At 36.7% G+C, this 10,422-nt stretch overlaps 1 non-coding gene across 1 annotated transcript; it reads left to right on the top strand.

The window, feature by feature from the left end:
* The first annotated feature begins 10,076 nt into the window (after positions 1–10,076).
* LOC115519564 lies at positions 10,077–10,181 on the top strand. Its single transcript, XR_003970567.1, has one exon. It is a non-coding gene; the product is annotated as a U6 spliceosomal RNA (small nuclear RNA).
* The last annotated feature ends 241 nt before the right edge of the window (positions 10,182–10,422 follow it).

Here is a 10,422-nt window from a genome sequence, read left to right as displayed (position 1 = left end):
ACAATTATTTGATATTGTTTTAAGTATTGGATAGATATATAAGAACTACTTTTTTTTTTTACCTCGAACAGCTACAATATAAGTGCACAGAAATATTGGAAATGATCCACTTTAGAAAATGATGATGTTGAGGAGGAAAAACTATCCCTTATCCTTTAAAATTCATCTAGTTTGTCTAAGAATCAAATTGACATGAGACAGATTAACAGAAAATCAAAGTTTAATAGTATGTATACCTCCTGTATGTATGGGAGAAACCTAGAGAAAATGACTAACTCCCCACCTTATCACCTTAAATAAACTAGGTATGATAGACAGGGAGACCCTAGCAACAAGACCTGTTTGATCAAAATCCTCTATGTCCCATTGTTTCTGATTGACACAGTAAACATTTGTTTACCATTTACCTTTTTTCTTTTTCAGCTTCCTGTGAATTTCATTTTTTCCTTTTGAAGTCCCAGTCTCTCTTCTCCTTAGTTCAGACTGACATATATACCTCATTTGATCTTATGGTATTTGGAATTTCATATGTGTATGTATTCCCTATATGTGTACATTTAAATTTGATTACTCCTATTAATCTGTCTCGTGTCAGTTTGATTCTTAGTCCAGCTAGAAGGACCTTTGAAGGGGACAGGAAATTCTTCCTCCCTGACACTGGTCACACGCTTAGAAGATTACCTATTGTCCATCAATCTTCAATTCTTTTCAGCCATACTTCTCTTCCTTCATTATCTAACATAAGAATTCATCTTTTAAAACCTGCCTAACCCAAACTGATGTGTCTATCTGTAGAATTTGGAATATATATTAGATCCTAATAATTATAAATATGGAACGGAGTTATGAGATAATCTGAAGAAGATTCAGGTACACGGGACTTAGTTGTGTGGGGTAGCACACAAACCACTAGATCATGTATCTTTCAGAATCTTTTCTCCAGTAAACTTGAATGATGGCTTTTGAGCATAAAGCCAATAATTCTTTTGTATTTTATCTCTAACTCATTAATAGAATAAAAGGATACTAGGAAAATATATTTTAATCTTCAAGTTCCTTGCAATTGGTAGCAGATAATATTGGGGGTCTGTGTTGGGAAATGTTCCTAGATGGACTATGTGCCTCAGTTATAGTTGCTTTTTATCTGTTGGAGATGCCTCTTACCGAGCTTTTACACATACCAGGACAGAAACAATAGAATGAAAGTACATTCTACCAGACAGCTTGATTGGGAAAATTACATTTGTAGGCATTTTTCATACAGTGTTTGCCAAGTTCTGTTACTAGCTGTCTTCAGAAAGTGACATATAGTCCTATTGGATCACAAAGTCTCTTTAAGTTTCAGAATGAGTTTCACCCTTGAGTAACCAGGAAAAGACAAGGAATTTTCCGACCGACTTTTGGGTCCTTTGTTCTTGGCTGTGAACTATGCTGTTAAACCCCGTCTGGACTTGGCCATTCAAATTGGTGCTGGGTGAAATGCAGAGACCCTGGGCCCTGAGGCCTCAATACAGCCTGTCCCAAAAATGTTGCCAAAGGTTCTAAGTCTCCTCATGAGAAAGAACTCAAGGACAGGCACAACATAGAGGATGAGCAATGCAAGCAGGAAAGTTTATTAAAGCAAAAGTACACTCTTAAGATGCAAAAGTGGGTGAACTCAAGGGAGAGAGAGAAAGAGCTGTATGTCCTGGAGCTCGGGTTTTTATCTTCTATAGACAGTTGTTAACTAGGGGGTGGAACATTCATTACTTGCAGCAGGAATGTCTTGGAAACAGGGTTTCAAGCCTTTTCTTCCTTATCTGGCAGGGGTTTCTGGGCTATTTTGTCAGCCATCTTGGGCCTGTCTGGTCTGATCTAGCTTCTTGTGGTTTTGTTTTGGAGTACTGCCAGGTCTCTGACTTTCCTAATAGCTGGCCGTGAGTTCCTCTTTGATGGCCTCCACACATCCTGTTGGAACCTAACTAACTGCCTCAGACAAAATCTTTCTTAGTAATTCCACAAATTATTTCTGTCATACCTTCTTCTAGATACATTTTTCTTTTTTAAAAAAATACGTCTTTTAAAAAAAAAATATTTAGAGAGAGGGGGAGTGCAAGGAGGAGAGGGGCAGAGAGAGGGAGGGAATCAGACACTTAACTGACTGAGCCACACAGGTGTCCCCCTAGCTGCATTTTTCTTAGGTTATCAATAAAGCTAAAGTTCCCCTTGAGTCAAATTTTCCTATTCCTCTTCAGAATTACAAATATGGACAAGTTCATTTTCTTTAGTGTTCCAAACAGTTCCAGCTTCACTTTACAATTGCTCTGTCCCCAATTCTGGTCATCACTGCCCCTACCTACAGCCCAGGTGAAAACATGGCTGTCAGGGCATGAAGTGTGCATGCCCAGTGACCCACCCCCCCGCGGTGCCCATGACCCCAAGCACAGTACATGGGATAGAATTAGAGATAGGCAGAGGGAACAACACTCTTTCCTTTGTTTTTAGTTACTTTCTCTAAAAGCCTGTAACTAGATCTATCATAAAGACCAAACTGTTTCTTGGTCTTAAAAAATTGGTATTTATTTATGGATATTGTTTCAAAAATTATCAGTTTATATGATAAAATCATCTTTTTCTCTTCCAGAAAGGATAATTATTTTTATGTGTAGATTAATACACAAAATCAAACTACTACAATAAAGTTTATACTTCTAAGACAAGTTTTTATTTCATAGTATAGTTTTACCAATAAGAAGAAAAGGTATTTTTCTGGAATATTCCCCCTTATGTTTTATATGATAATTATATATTTTTATAGAAAGGTTCTATTGAGCTATATTAAAATATGATAAAATGGCATTGTGATATTATTAATTTTTTCCCCATGCTTCATTTCTCCCAAATCAGAAAGAATCTTAGGGTAAAATTGAAATCTAATTTATGTTGAAAGTTGGTGTGTCAAATTCAATTCTATTTGCGGATATGAAACAGAAGGATTTCTTCCCTTCGCTTTAATGTGTCACAATTATTTTTAAAAACTTCTAAACCCCTAGTGAAAATAAAAATGAATAGCAAGTCGTGATTCTCAATTGTGTCTATAGGACTAAGGACATTAAATGCACCCTAAATGTGAAGAGTGGTTAAGATTTCATTGAGTTTCTTGTATCAGGAAGCATTCCTAAAAGTGGAAAACACATCCAACTACCAATGATTGGGGGTAGTAGTAGTACGAATGCTAGTAATCTTACCACCCGAAATAGCAAACCAATTACTATGTGCCAGGCATTGTGCTACATCTGTCCATTTAATCCTCATCAAGTCTGTATCTGTTTTGTAGATGATGACACTCAGGCTTTCAGAGATTATGTAATGTTCCCAGGGTCACAAAGCATAGGAGTGATAGAACCAGGCGTTGAATCCAACCTCTGACTCCAACATAAATGCTGTTTCCTCAAGTACACAATCTAACGCATTGCAGACTTTTGATAATGTTGTATTGAGTAACTGACTGCCTCCTGTCTGCAGATGTCTTTTTGCAGTGTGATACTGATGAAGTACACAAAGTATAGTTACTGTTGATTTTTCCCTTTTCCACACTGGCAGTTCCCTGGGTTTCCTGCAACATATTCTTCATGTAGCATTTAAGTGATTTTTAAATGTGTAAGTTAGATCACATTACTCCCCTGCTTTAAACCCTCCAACTCCTTCTTGCTTCTTAGAATAATAATAACATTTTGCACATAACAGAAAAATAAAATAATGATCTCCAAAACTTTTTATCTTCAAATTTGTTACCCCTTGATATATCACTTGAACTCCACTGTTCTTCTTCTTCCCATCACATGATGAGATGAACCTCACCAATCTTCTTTTTGTACTTCTGAAGGTACAAAATTCATTGTTTTAAAGGTCTTTCTTGGGGCGCCTGGGTGGCGCAGTCGGTTAGGCGTCCGACTTCAGCCAGGTCACGATCTCGCGGTCCGTGAGTTCGAGCCCCACGTCAGGCTCTGGGCTGATGGCTCGGAGCCTGGAGCCTGTTTCCGATTCTGTGTCTCCCTCTCTCTCTGCCCCTCCCCCGTTCATGCTCTGTCTCTCTCTGTCCCAAAAATAAATAAACGTTGAAAAAAAAATAAAAAATAAAAAAATAAAAAAAAAAATAAAGGTCTTTCTTCCTGCTATCCCTTATGCTGGAACATTCTTTTTTGTCCTCCCCAAGCCTGGCCCCTTCTCAACATTTATATTAATACAAATACCTACCCTCTATACAAAGAAGCCTATTTAAAGTGTATTCCTAGAATAATTTTCTATCACATAACCCTGTTTCCCCCCCCACATTTATTATTAGATAGCACTATTTTATATGAACTTTTATGTTAGCTTACATGTATGCTTCTTTGTTTCATATTAGTTTATTTGTGCCTGGGATTTCTAGTAGATTAAAAATCTGTTAGAAATAAGCTCCCTTCCTAAAAATCAAATAATCCAGTGAAGAAATGGGTGAAAGACATGAATAGACACTTCTCCAAAGAAGACATCCAGATGGCCAACTGACACATGAAAAATACTCAACATCACTCATCATCAGGGAAATACAAATCAAAACCACAATGAGATATCACCTTACACCTATGAATGGCTACATTAACAACTCAGGCAAGGACAGATGTTGGCGAGGATGCGGAGAAAGAGGATCTCTTTTGCATTGTTGGTGGGAATGCAAGCTGGTGCAGCTACTCTGGAAAACAGTATGGAGGTTCCTCAAAAAATTAAAAATAGAACTACCCTATGACCCAGCAATTGCACTACTAGGCATTTATTCACGGGATACAGGTGTGCTATTTCAAAGGGACACAAGCACCCCCATGTTTTCAGCAGCACTATCAACAATAGCCAAAGTATGGAAAGCACCCAAATGTCCATCGATGGATGTATGGATAAAGAAGATGTGGTATATATATATATATAATGGAATATTACTCAGCAATCAAAAAGAATGAAATTTTGCCATTTGCAACTATGTGGATGGAACTGAAGGGTATTACACTAAGTGAAATTAGTCAGTCAGAGAAAGAAAAAAATCATATGACTTCACTCATATGAGGACTTTAAGAGGCAAAACAGATGAACCTAAGGGAAGGGAAACAAAAATATTATAAAAACAGGGAGGGGACAAAACAGAAGAGACTCATAAATATGGAGAACTGAGGGTTACTGGAGGGATTGTGGGAGGGGGAGTGGGCTAAATGGGTAAGGAGCACTAAGGAATCTACTCCTGAAATCATTGTTGCACTATATGCTAACTAATTTGGATGTAAATTTTTTTTTTTCAACGTTTATTTATTTTTGGGACAGCGAGAGACAGAGCATGAACGGGGGAGGGGCAGAGAGAGAGGGAGACACAGAGTCGGAAACAGGCTCCAGGCTCTGAGCCATCAGCCCAGAGCCTGACACAGGGCTCGAACTCACGGACCGCGAGATCGTGACCTGGCTGAAGTCGGACGCTTAACCGACTGCGCCACCCAGGCGCCCCATGGATGTAAATTTTAAAAAATAAAAAATAAAATTAAAAACAAAAAGAAATAAGCTCCCTTAAGGCAGGAATTTGTCTTATTTATAGAAGAGCTTTGGACACATAATAGACTTGCACCAAGTAATAATTTAATGGGTGTATTAATAAACAAAGGAAGGTATTTTGTATGATTGGAACCAAAAGCACTAAAATATCCCACGGGAAAAATAGAGATTAGAATATAAACTTGATATCAAATGAATGGACTTTCTATTTTCTTTTAAAGATTTCAATCTTTTTTAATAAAAGAGATTTTAATTAATCAACTTAAATATTTTTTCATCAGAAATACATAAGATTAATTTCAGAAGTTTAAGTATGCATTTAAAACTCTATCTTAAATTGAGGCATATTGTCCACAGAATAAAACATAAATTTTAAGAGTGTTATTTGATGAATTTTATATATGTATACACCTGCCCACAACAATGTTTCCATCACTCTTCCAGAAGTTTCCTCATGACCCTTGATTAACAGTACCATACCTTCATAGCCTCTATTTTAACTTCTAGCCCCATTGATTACTTCTGTCTGTTCTTTTTTATTTTATTTTAGAGGTTCTTTTCCACCCTATTTTTCAATTCCTCTAAATTACATAAGAGAAATTTTGCCTCAGTGTCAGTACCAAGAAGCAAAATCTAAGAAAAACTCTCAAAGTTCAAAGTTTATTCTGACTCTTAAAGAACCAAAAATGTGTCTTAGTCATCTTAGTTATAAATTCAAAACTCAGAACACTATTTTTACCTATCTGGAGGAAAACATATCTTATATAGCAAGATGGAAGGATATAAATATCATCTTTCATGTCTTATGAACTTGGTTGATATTTACCAATATAATTATTATACAGTTATGCATTTTAATCATCTTTTAAAATATTTTATAGAGTAAGCAAAAATCAGTATTTATACAAAAGCCAAAACATCTCTGGGATGTTTGTTACATGCATGTGGCACCTGCGGGATATTTCTTATAGCTTTTATAGGCTTTTATGTCTTGAGTATCTTAGTAACTTAACATTCAATTTTCTTTTTCACTTTTGGCTTTAAAAAGAGACAACCAAATAGGTTTATCATATGAAGCCACTGAGATTTAAAATATTTAATATAAATCATTTTAAAAGAAAAATACAGTGGTATATTTGGTACTGATTTATAAAGAGATGTTTGCAACCTTCTTGAAATTTTTCAAAATACTACATGAAATGTCTATTTACATCACTATTCCTTTGTTTGCCCTTGATCTTTTTATATCCCATGATTACTACTATATAGCAATGCTTGTTCTAATGTATGTCCTTTATAAAACATAAGCTTACAATTCAGGTTTATCAAAATAGCAAATCTTTGTTTAGGAAATGCATTATTTCTGAAACTTATGCAAACCCATAATATTGCTCTTTTCATTGGTGGATAGATCTCCAAGAGAGTAAGCACAGATGTAGAAGTTAAGATTTATGTACAACTTAGAAGACCTACTTACAGTCTACGAACAGTGCCCTTGGGAAGGGAATTGCTCTATACCTCCTAAGTTCAACATTGAGTTCATTTCATAAAGCAGCATGTATAAACCTTCAAGGCTTAATGAAATAATGGGCCCTTTGAGGAAGCCTACACTCATTTGTCACTCATAGTTCACTCAAACACTAGGAGGGTTGAAAATATTTCTGTCTCAGATTTAGATGCATTAAAAACCTGGTCTTCAGAATGAAGTTAATGAAACATCTGATTCACTCCGTTGGCTTTATCAAAATGCAATTTCCTGGGTTCACTCCAGATCTAGTGAATAACATGTCAGTGAGTGGGCGGCCTGGAGTCTGCATTTTGATTAAGTTCCTCAGGTGCTTCATATGCCTTCCGAAGATAGAGAGGTGACACATACTTTTCACGTTTATGTGTCCTCCGAAGTAACATTTTAGCTTAAAAGTGTGAAAACCAGATGTGATTTGGATAAACATGTTGGGAAATTGTACTATATATGGTATCTTGGGTATTTAGGAACTGGGGGTTTACCTCTATAAAATGCCTGCATGGTGGATGCTTTATACATATAATTTAATATAATCCTAACCATAATCTTATGGGAATAGGTATCATTATATCAGTTTTATGGATAAGAGAACAAGCTCAAAGATGTTAAATAACCTTATCTGAGTTACACAGATTAATAACTGGAAAATTTGAAAAAAAAACTCATTATATCAAACTTTAAAGCTTTTTCTACTATATTAGGTTGCTGGCTTGGATGGAGCAGAGGAAGCAATACTTTTTTGAAACAAACTCATGCTAACCAATAAGCGCTTGCTCTATCAGTTAGTAGAACAAACTGGTAAGGGAGAAATTCTTACACCAACTTCATAGATGAGACACAGAGAGGTTAGGTACCTTGCTGATAAACTCATATTTATTCATCCATTTATGTACGTATATATTTATTTCCATATTAAAAGGCTACAGAGGACTGAATAGAAGATTGAACAAAGCATGCCTTGTCTCTGCCCTCATGGAGGTTGTAGACTAGCTTAAGAGACACCATAATTTGTGATAAATGCTGTCAGAACAAAAATAACAGGAGAAATCTAAGTTGGAACTCAAAGAAGGCTTATCCAGAGAAGTGACACTTGAGCTAAGACACAAAGTCTGAATAAGATTCACAATGTAAAAAGTGAGAGGAAAAGCATTCTGGGCAGAGGGAATATCATGTGAAAATTTATGAGGTAGAAACAACTTGCACTTTCAGGAACTGGAAGGACAGTGTGGCCATCATGGAGGACAAGGAGTGAATGGTACTGATGCTGGAATCAGTAGCCATATGACTGAGGTCTCTGATGGCAAAATCAAAGATTCTTGGCAATGCTTCTATGTCAAAAGACAGAGAAAGAGATCCATTTTGCATATTAAAAGATCATTCTGGGTGTTCTGTAGATAGACCCGCTTTGTTGTGGTGTGGTTCAAATGAGAACAATGCATAAAATTAATTGAGAGTGGCAACAGAAATGTAGAAATGGAGAGTAATTTTAAAAATAAGTTTGGATTTAGAATCAGCAGGACTTCATACTGATGGGGTGAAGACGTAATGACAAAGCTATGTAGAAAATGATTTCTAACTTTCTGTCTTTTAGAAACTGGATGAAGAGAGACTAGAGGGCCATATGCTGAGGAAAGGAACATTATAGAGGGAAAGGTTGAAATATGGAACCTGGGGCTTTGGTGGAAATATATACGGGTGGGCTTCCTGAACACAAAGATCGTATTTTAATCCATGGCAATAATAGAGCTCACCTGAAGACACCTCCTAGAATGAGAAACAAAGAAAGCCCAAGAGGTTAAGCAGGAAGGGAGCCAGGAAGTGAGACTGAGCAGGAGAAGCCAGAGACATACAGGAAATCAGAAGCGTCATGGTGTCATGGAAACCAAAGAAAGAGGGAATTTCAAGGATGGGATGGTCAGTCGTTGAGTGTTTCAGCAAGGGCCAACAAGGTGCGAAGGGAACAGTGTTCTCGATTTGATCAAACCCCAGGGACAGTTTCAGGCCTGTTCTACTTCTAAAAATCTTGGCAGTAAAAGTACATAGGGAATCAGGGTAAAATTTGGAGATTTGGAGTTAGGGGAGCATACTTTTTAGAGCTCTATAGTAGAGCCTATTCAAATACTAATGGGAAGAGTACAAAAAGGAGGAAGATTAATGATCTGCCAAAAATAATAGGTAAAGGGAGGATAAACATTTTTGAGAAGATGAGAACAGGTGAAGGAACTTTGGCAGAAGAAAGGACACTTTTCCCATTCAAACGGAGGGAATAATAAAGGACGACAATGGTGGTAGCTAACGCTGTTTTGCTATACACTTATCATTTTTGATGAGTGGCAATGTATATGTACGTTGTGTTATATGTAAGTATGTGTTATATGTACGTGTGTGTTATATGAATGTTATCTTAATATATGTTAATTTGATTAATATATTAACCTTCCTAATAACTTTCTAAGATTGGTATTCTTATCGCCACTTTATGTATGGGTGCAAGAAGTATAAGCGATTTGCCTAGGTCGCACAACTAGGGAGTGAAGAAATGGGATCTGACACAGAGCCTAAGCCAAGAACTGCAGACCTCCTGGTAGGAAAGTGAATTCCTTCTTATCTGAGTACTTCTACCTACGTGATGTACAAGGCGAAGGCATGGACTAAAGGGTGCAGGGATGGTAGTGGTGAAAGAGATAAAGGGAGATTTTAAAGTGTATGAAATAGTGGCTAGAGAACTTGGGAAAGCATGCTTACCGGCGAAGGGTGAGATAGATGCTCATGTGGTGGTCGGTCCTCATTTGCGTTTTGTGAGAAGTAACTTACAGTGATACCAGTCAGCCTGGTTTTGTGACCTTCCATAAGGTATTCCATAAGATGCAATATGAATCCAGGTAAAAGAAAGTGGATAGTTGGGTTCACTCAGGGCCAGAGCGTTTTGGGTTTTATTTTGTTTTGGCAAGGAAGTTGGAAGTCGACGATATTTGCGAAGGAGTAGCAAATCAAGATTGTACTCGCTTTGGAAGCACATACACTAAAATTGGAACGACACAGAGAAGACTAGCATGGCCCCTGCACAAATCAAGAGTGTAAACCTAAATCTATCTACATTTTATCCAGCCCCACTGCATTCCCACTAAGAATTATTGGATTACTCTGAGTGAGCAAAAAATTTAATAATGATGCATCAAACCATAATTCTGTAAGATTAAAACAAGAAGAAAAAATATTTAAAAAGAGGGAACTAAAATAGCTACCTAGCTAGTTACTCATAATATAATAATATGCTGTGATTGGGGAAGTACTAGAAAGTCTTCTAATTTACAACAGTATGTTGGAATGTACTTACACTTGGA

Source organism: Lynx canadensis, chromosome B4 (assembly GCF_007474595.2).
Source record: "Lynx canadensis isolate LIC74 chromosome B4, mLynCan4.pri.v2, whole genome shotgun sequence".
In the NCBI taxonomy this organism is placed as follows: domain Eukaryota; kingdom Metazoa; phylum Chordata; class Mammalia; order Carnivora; family Felidae; genus Lynx; species Lynx canadensis.
Note: the sequence above shows the minus strand (reverse complement) of the source record. Positions and strands in the feature narration are given on the sequence as shown.